The sequence below is a fragment of the Enhydra lutris genome, unplaced genomic scaffold (assembly GCF_002288905.1).
Source record: "Enhydra lutris kenyoni isolate GAN:26980312 unplaced genomic scaffold, ASM228890v2 scaffoldscaffold976, whole genome shotgun sequence".
NCBI lineage: Eukaryota > Metazoa > Chordata > Mammalia > Carnivora > Mustelidae > Enhydra > Enhydra lutris.
The window spans coordinates 1-7,877 of NW_019155060.1; the positions used below are offsets into that span (position 1 = coordinate 1).

General features: G+C 52.6%; 1 long non-coding RNA gene across 1 annotated transcript; it reads right to left on the reverse strand.

Annotated features, from left to right (window-relative positions):
* Positions 1 to 7,266: 7,266 nt before the first annotated feature.
* On the reverse strand, positions 7,267 to 7,877 carry LOC111140416. The gene is made up of 2 exons (XR_002640144.1): positions 7,838 to 7,877; positions 7,267 to 7,533 (listed from the first exon to the last, which is right to left on the reverse strand). It is a non-coding gene; the product is annotated as an uncharacterized LOC111140416 (long non-coding RNA).

A 7,877-nucleotide genomic window follows, 5' to 3' on the forward strand; every position in this document is an offset into this window, starting at 1 on the left:
GAAAAGGATTTGGGACCAGGACTGGTCTGACAGCTGACTGGGGTTGGTGTGTGTGTGTGTGTGTGTGTGTGTGTGTGTGTATGTGAGAGAGACAGTGACAGAAATAAAGAAAGACAGAGAGACAGAGAGAGAGCTAGAAATGGAGTCATCATAAAACAAAATTATATAGTAGGTCCTATGTGTTTGGGCATCACTGTCCCCACTCCTCTGTAATTCTTCTTCTGTCCTGCCCGTTCTTTGTACGCACCCTATAGACATTCTGAGTAATGTCCCCTCATTGATGTTATTTGATGTCTTTTCCATCAGTAAGCGCTTACCTATGTTTCACCCTATTATGTAGTAGTTATTAAGTGGCATGAGCACAGGATTGGAATCAGAATGGTAGGATCCAAATCTTAAAACTGACTTTGCCCATGAATGTGACTTTGGGACAGTGTTTTAATTTCTCTGCATCATTTTTCCTGCTTGTGAAGGGAAAATCTTGACTCTGACTTTCCGGAGTGGCCGTGGACATTAAGTGACATAAGCTTTCAGACGGCCCCTGTCCTCAGCCTGGGAATTGCTTTGAAATCAAAGAGGCTGAGGAGTAAAGGGGAACTAGGGATCAGGGGGTCATCTGATGGCTGGGGACTCTCCTCCGATGACAATCTACAGATGGCATATTGTTGTGGACTCAGGAGAGGGTACCCTTTTGTTTTATGGTGTGCTCATGAGAATGTGAGATTTTCTGACATTTTTGTGGGTATGAGGTCATCCCTACCCATTCCTCTACCTCCTGAGGCTCCTCAGCTCCGAGAGCAATCTCTCCTTAGGTCAAATTCAGGGATTCGTCAACTTTCTTTGCGCCTTTGCTTCCAAATGTTATACTTTTTTCTACCAGTCAGCTTCCTAAATAAGCATCTGAGATCATCAGAGTTACGTCTTGCTAGCAGCTGCCCTGATATAATTTTTGTCTGAGGCCTCTCCTCTGCAGAGTCTTGGGTGAAGGCCCAGACCACCCTCTCATTTGGCTGGCTCACTTCTTCTAGGTCTGCTCTCCATTCATTTTATCCTTCTCCTTTGCTTTCCACTGATTTTTGGGGTTCATTTCTTAGCAATTCTGTTAAGATGAAATATCTCCTTATGAGAATCTAATTTAGCCTGGAAGATGGAGAAAATGTCCTTCTAACAGACACATCATGTTTCTCTGGATGGGACCCTACTTCCAGGGGCAGCTGCATGAGTGTGTGACCCATGGACAGGACCCCATGCTTACAAAGACCCTTGGCTTAAGGGCCACCGTCACCCTTGGCTTAAGGGCCACTGTCACCATCTTGAAATCCTAAATAATTCTTAACAAGAGCCTGGCTTTTTCATTTTTAGCTGATCGGGCTTCCCAACCTGTCAGCTTCCCCTCCCTGCAACTCCTTCTTGCTAACCCCTACAATGTCTCTAGGTCTTTGCTTTACCAGAGGCGGTAACATGCTAATAGCTGCAAGGCCCAGCTCCCCCAATCTCTCTGCTCAGCCTGGTGTCTTCACTCTTGTCTCAAAGAACCTGGCTCTGAAGTTGTAGCCGCTCTCCCGGGGCACTACGGAGTGTACTCCTCTGACCCCCACCCAGTTAACAAAGTCCTTTGAGTCATGTGTGATGCTCCCCACGATGTTTACTGATGTAATGGGCAGGACAAACAGGACGCTCTGAAGCCCTTGTCTACACAGCTCCATGCCAGGGCAAGGTTGGATTATCCTTCCTTGTTTGTGAGTCCCTGTGGGGTGTGGGCGAGCTTTTCTACGTGGGTGTAAGTGTATATACTAGGGAGCTTCTGTTTGTATATGCTGTTTGTGGGTTGGATGGGTCTCAGGCAGAATTGTGAAGTTTATGTCTCATGTTCCCAATCCACCACGCGCATCTACTCGGCCCTCCCCTCCATGATCCACTTTCCAAATTCCTGTCCCTCCTCAGGCACTGGTCTCACCCTCTCCCCTCACTCCCCAGTGACCACCTAGGGGAAGGGTGGAGAAGAGAAGGGCCGAATTGTAACAATACACCTTCCTTGGATACTGTACATGTAGGGTCTCCTGTTAGTCACCCTTACAGCAATGGTAAGTGGTGGGTATTGCTGATGACCTTGTGTAGTGGAGGGGACTGAACTTCCCACAGATTCATTTGCCCAAGGTCATTTGATCATTAGCAATCCAGGGATTGGGATCAGGTTTATCTGGCTCTAAAGTCTGGTCTTTCCCCCACCCCTGCTCATCACAGGAATCTGGCATTTCCTCTGGACAAAGTCTAGCTGAGCCCCATCGGATCCAGCATAATGACACTCTTAACGACAAATGGGGCTTGTTGTTGTCCAAGAATCCAGGTTAATGTACCAGTATCATGAGTTTCTTCCCCTCTCTGGCCTCAACATTCTTGTCACCAGGTGATGTTTGAGGCTCATTTCCAAATCTAGGAGCTTAGGATCGTCCTGGGAATTTTCCTCACCTCACAAACAAAATATCTGCATTTTAATATATGTTTGCAACAACTGAACCTCCTCCACCACTGAGCTGTTGAGGCTGAAATACTTAGTGTGAGGTCCCAGATTTCAGGCTGGGGGGCAGAGGGAGATATGGGGGTGGGGATGCATCCCAGGGGCTGAGGGTCCAGTCCAGTCCGGGCAGGAATGGGTGCTGTAGACACCCCTTAGGGGGCTCTCTGGCTTAGGAGAGAAAGGCAGGGGTTTTCAATATGATTTTAAATGCTAAGCAGTAAATCAACTAACCCTTCTTGTTTTGACTCTTCTCTCCACTGACGCACATTGATCTGTTTTCTATGGCCTCTCGAGTCCTCTCTTGTTTCTCGTCCCTTTTCTCCTCTGTTCAACGGCCTCCCTTCCATCTACCTCTCCCAGGAGCCGGCTGGGCTGGGTGCCCGCCAGTTCCATGCTTATCCCTGCTTTCCTCCTGGCTCTCCCGCTCGGTCGGTCCCCCTTCTCCGTAGCAGCTACACCCCTTCTATGCCCCCTCCCCCAGCCCCAGTTTTCCCTTCTCAGTCGCGTCCCCCAGTCCAGCGGCTCTGAGTCCCCATCAATGCTCTAGTCCCCCACGCACTCGGCCCCTAAGTACCTCAAAAGCAGAAAAAGAGCCCCACAGCCCCCTGACCCTCCACCCTTGTGCCGGGCCTCGGAGGACCCGGTCCCCGCCCCCCGCAGGGCTGACCCCGCGGACAGCGGACTGCGCGTCCCTGCCTGGCCCACCCCCACTATCTCCCGGGTCCGAGGAGCTGCGGCGCGCACGGGGGGAGACGCCCAAATCTCACCTATGACCGTGAGCCTGGTGCCGGAGCCGAAATACTGCTCATAGGAACACAGAGGCCCAGACCCGCACGCAAACCCCCGCAGCGCCCCAGCTGCTTCCCGCTCCCGCTCCCTGCGGGAGCCCACCCCGGGCCGGGCCAGGAAGGGCCCTGGGGTCGCCGCCTTCCCTTCCGACCCCGCAACCCTCGTGTCGGGTCCCGCGGCCACTCACCCAGGACGGTCAGCCGGCTGCCGGCCCCGAAGGACAGGGCGGAGGCTGCAAAGCAGGGCCCCGGGCCCCCTTCCCAAGACCCTGGCCGCGCCGCGCGCCGCGCTCACCTAGAACCGTCAGCCGGGTCCCCGCGCCGAAGTACTGGGTATTTTGGCTCACAGCCCCCTGGCTCAGCACAAAAACAGGCCCGCCATCCGCTGCCCCACCGCCCGCCCCGGCGCCCCCGGGCCCCCTCGCTTACCTAGCACCGTCAGCCGGGTGCCCCTGCCGAAATACTGAGTTTCTCCACTCACGGCCCGGAGCCCCAGCACAAAAATCTGGCGCTGCCCTCTCCCGCCGGCCCTGCTCCCTCGAAGAACCGGGAGTCCCGGCCCAGGCGCTGAGCCCCGCCTCTGAGCACAGCCCCTGACGGAGCCGGGCAGCTGCCCACCTGTGTCCGTCCCACCCCGCGGAGCGCTGGCCCCCCAGCTAACCTCCTTACCCAGAACCGTCAGCTTGGAACCGGCCCCAAAGTACAGCTGTCCTGTGTTTGCACAGCTCTGGGGACCCAGGCACAAACCCGCCTTCCCAGACTAGGGACCTGGAAGGGGCCAGCACCCACTCCTCTAGGGCCAGGGTCCTGAGGGTGGTCCAGGCTGGGCACCCCACCCGCCTTCCCACCGGGAGAGGCTTTCTTACCTAGTACCGTGAGCCGGGTCCCTGGCCCAAAGTGCTGCTCGCTGTATAAGCACAGTGGTCAGGGGCTGCCAAGAATTTCTGCTCCTCCTGCTTCCCTTGGCACAAGCAGGGGATGCACTGTCCTTCTCCTTCCTGGGCTTCTCTCCTGCCACCTCCAGAAATAGCTGGACATAGTCATCTAGATGCTACAGGAGGTCATCTCCAGTTTCAGAGGAGAATCAACTTGGCTTGGGGACAGTACAGTGGAGGTGTAAAATGAACTGAGCTTGGTGCTAGGGGTTGGGGCTGGAGCTGGGACATGTTCCAGGAAGGACCCTGTCTCTTAGTACTTATAGGACCTGCAACTTTTCTGGCCTTCTTTCCTTCATCTGAAAAAGGGGGTGCTACGTTTTGTGCAATGTTGTTGTGAGTTCTTAATAAATAACGCATGTGTAAGTACTTTTGTCAAGGGCAGGTTTTTATGAAAAGTGCTGGATGATGACCCTGATTCGATGTGTGGGCCCTTCACGTTCCTGGGAAGCTGTCTGGAGCTGGGAGATGTAGAGGTGTTTACCCAGTTCAGGTCCCTGCAAGAGCACATCAGGGACCAGCTCTAGAGACACCTCCTAGCCACTCCCCATCCAGGAGCTGTGTTCCCAGGGCAAGGTGGAGGTATTTTCTGAGGCAGAGCTTTTTGTAAAAGCACCCCCTCTACCTGAGTCATTGTGCCCACCCCCCAGCTCCCACAATGTTACAACAGGATACAAAAATGTTTCTTTCTTTCTGGTCCCCTCCCCCCAGCCACTGGGCAGAGACAGGAACTGCAGGTGACAGAGGTTTGACTGAGTGGGGCTGGGAGCCAACTCCGAGTACATTTAAAGTGGGGAGGGGCTGGGGAAGGTCATGGTGCTGGTGGAGGGAGGGGAGGGGCAGAGAGGCCCTATGGCAGAACATACACCACTGTGAGGAGACCCTCTGTGTCACCAGGTCTCCCCTCTGGGACTCACGGTGCCCACCTGCACAGAATGGCATTTATAGTGACGTGGGGTGGGAGGAGTGAGGGGTGGACTCCAAAAAGCAGGTGACGGCAGCTTGTGGCATGGGGACAAGCAGACTCTGTAATTCCCCACTGCTCCCGGAACAGAGTCCAAGCTCCTTATGCTTCATGTATCCCACACACTGCATGAACACCTCCTATGTGCCAGGCCCCATGCTGGTGGCAAGGACCTGAGTTCACCTCCAAGGCGCACGCAACAGCCTGCCTAACATCTCCTCCCTCCTATTTCTGAAGCTCGTCCCCGTCCCCGGCTAAGCACCCTCAAGTACCTGACCCTGTGGTTTCGGCTCTGGTTCATGTCTCTGACTGTCACGACCACCCTCCCACAGGGTTGATTAGACCAATTCTTTCTGTGAAGAGTTTGCCACATTCTCAGACGCTTCCCTGATGATCCCAGTAGGAAATTGAGTACTAGCCTCTGACCGCATTTCAGACAGCTGGCATTTCTATCGGAAAGCGCCACTTTGTATTTCAACTGTTTCTATTCATGAATGATCCCCTCCAGAACAGGTAGGTTCCCTAGGGACTGTGACTTGGATCTCCTTATTTTCTTGAAGGTGAATAGCAGGACATTGCAATGACGTGTGCTTGAGTGGGTTAGTGCACAGGCACATGTATGTAAATACATGTACACATACATATGTGTTATAGAAGTGTGCACACACATGTGAATGCCTCATGCATTGCAATGGAGAGAGAAAGTCATGCGCTCCAGTCCCGTGAGCGAGAGAGTAGATGGCTAATTCAGGCAAAGAAGCACCTGAGAAGGCTTCTTACAGGGGATGATGTTGGGGCTAAATCTTCAAGAGTAAGTAGGAGTTAGAGTACTACTATGTGCCTCCAGGTGATGGAATGCAAAATAGCCTGGAAGCAGGTGGCTCCAGGATGCAGGGTGAGAGGAGTGGGGTATGCACGGAGCGAGGTAGCAGAGGACCACTGCCTAGATGCCATCCCCAGGACCGTGCATCACCACAGTGACCATGAGACAACAAAGAGCTCTTAGAGGATTCCTCGAAATAGCAATAGGGCTGACTCTTGGTTTTGAGGACCTTTATTTTCTATCCTTCCAGGAGTGATCAGGGCACGTTTTTACACCCATGTAATTCACTAGAGAGAAACTCATCAACAGATTTGTGACATAAACTGGAAGACACATGTGCTACTTGAGATTCCAACTCCAAGTCAGTGCCTTCTCTTCTTGGCCGGGAAGCCTGCTTGGTGATAAGAGAAGACGGTAGTGTACTCAGGGAGACAGTTGAAGGGAACATGGGTGATAGCTATGAAGGCAAGCTTCTTAGCCACAAATAAGTGACCAGTTGTTGGGAGATACACCTGTGGAAGTAAACTCTTCCTTAGAGCAGCTTGGTCCAGGTAGGACAGGAAATTCTTTTTTTTTTTTTTTAAGACTTTATTTGAAACAGAGAGAGAGATTACAAGTAGACAGAGAGGCAGGCAGAGAGAGAGTTGGGGAAGCAGGCTCCCTGCTGAGCAGAGAGCCCGATGTGGGGCTCCATCCCAGGACCCTGAGATCATGACCTGAGCCTAAGGCAGAGGCTTAACCCACTGAGCCAACCAGGTGCCCCAGGACAGGAAATTCTGATAGAAAATGTCACCATTTTTCTGAGCTGTTTTTGAGTAAGCCTCCTCAATCCCATCACCCCCATTTACACTTACTCAAGTTCTCCTGACAGGGAGGAGCAGGGCAGCCCCAGACTCAGTCCCTCAGCCCCGGTACTGGAGGGACCTGTTCTTTCCTTGAATACCTCTTGTTTCTTTCCTTTTTTTTTTTTTTCTAAGATTTTTATTTATTTATTTGACAGAAAGACACAGTGAGAGAGGGAACACAGGGGCAGTGGGAGAGGGAGACGTAGGCTCCTGCTGAGCAGGGAGCCCAATGCAGAACTCAATCCCAGGACCCCAGGATCATGATTGAGCTGAAGGCAGATGCTTAACAACTGAGCCACCCAGGTGCCCAATACCTCTTATTTCTATCCTGGCGGGAGGCACATAGGAGGTCCGAGATGGGCAGAAGATATATCCAGACACTCATAAGGCGGAGTCAAGCCAGAACACATCATTTTTATTGATTCAGTCAATAGTCAATTTAGTCACACTAGGGGTCCCCCTGGGTTAGGGAGGTTTGGGTCATCAGCGTCCAGGTGTTCAGGAACATAGTGGGTAACTATTGGGGTGAGTGGAGAGATGAAAACAGCTCTTGAGAAGCACTGGCTAGAAGTAGAAAAAGGAGAATCCGTATTGGGGAATAGCAAGCAGGAAGCTCCCGCCTCTGCCTCTGAGGTGGTTTCAGGAACCCTTTCTCTTGACCTGAAGAAGAGAAGGTTTCAGGGGTTACCAGGAGTGATGGGAACTGAGAGGAAGTAGGATGGTCTGCTGACAGGGTGAATGGTAGAGCTCTTTACAATGTCCATTGGGTTCTCAGGTGTCCTCAGCTTCTCCTTCTCTGCCTGGTTCTCCCACTGTGATCCCGGAGATACAATACATCTGCTGAGGCATGTGGGTGGACCTCTGTCTTCTTCTCCTGACACCACTGACTGCCAGCGGGGTCTCTGACTACTCACAGTTCTGAGTTGCTGTGTTTCAAGTGTCACCTCCAGAGTCCCATCCTTACCTTGGCCATCAGCACCAGGGCACTGACCAGCACAGCATAC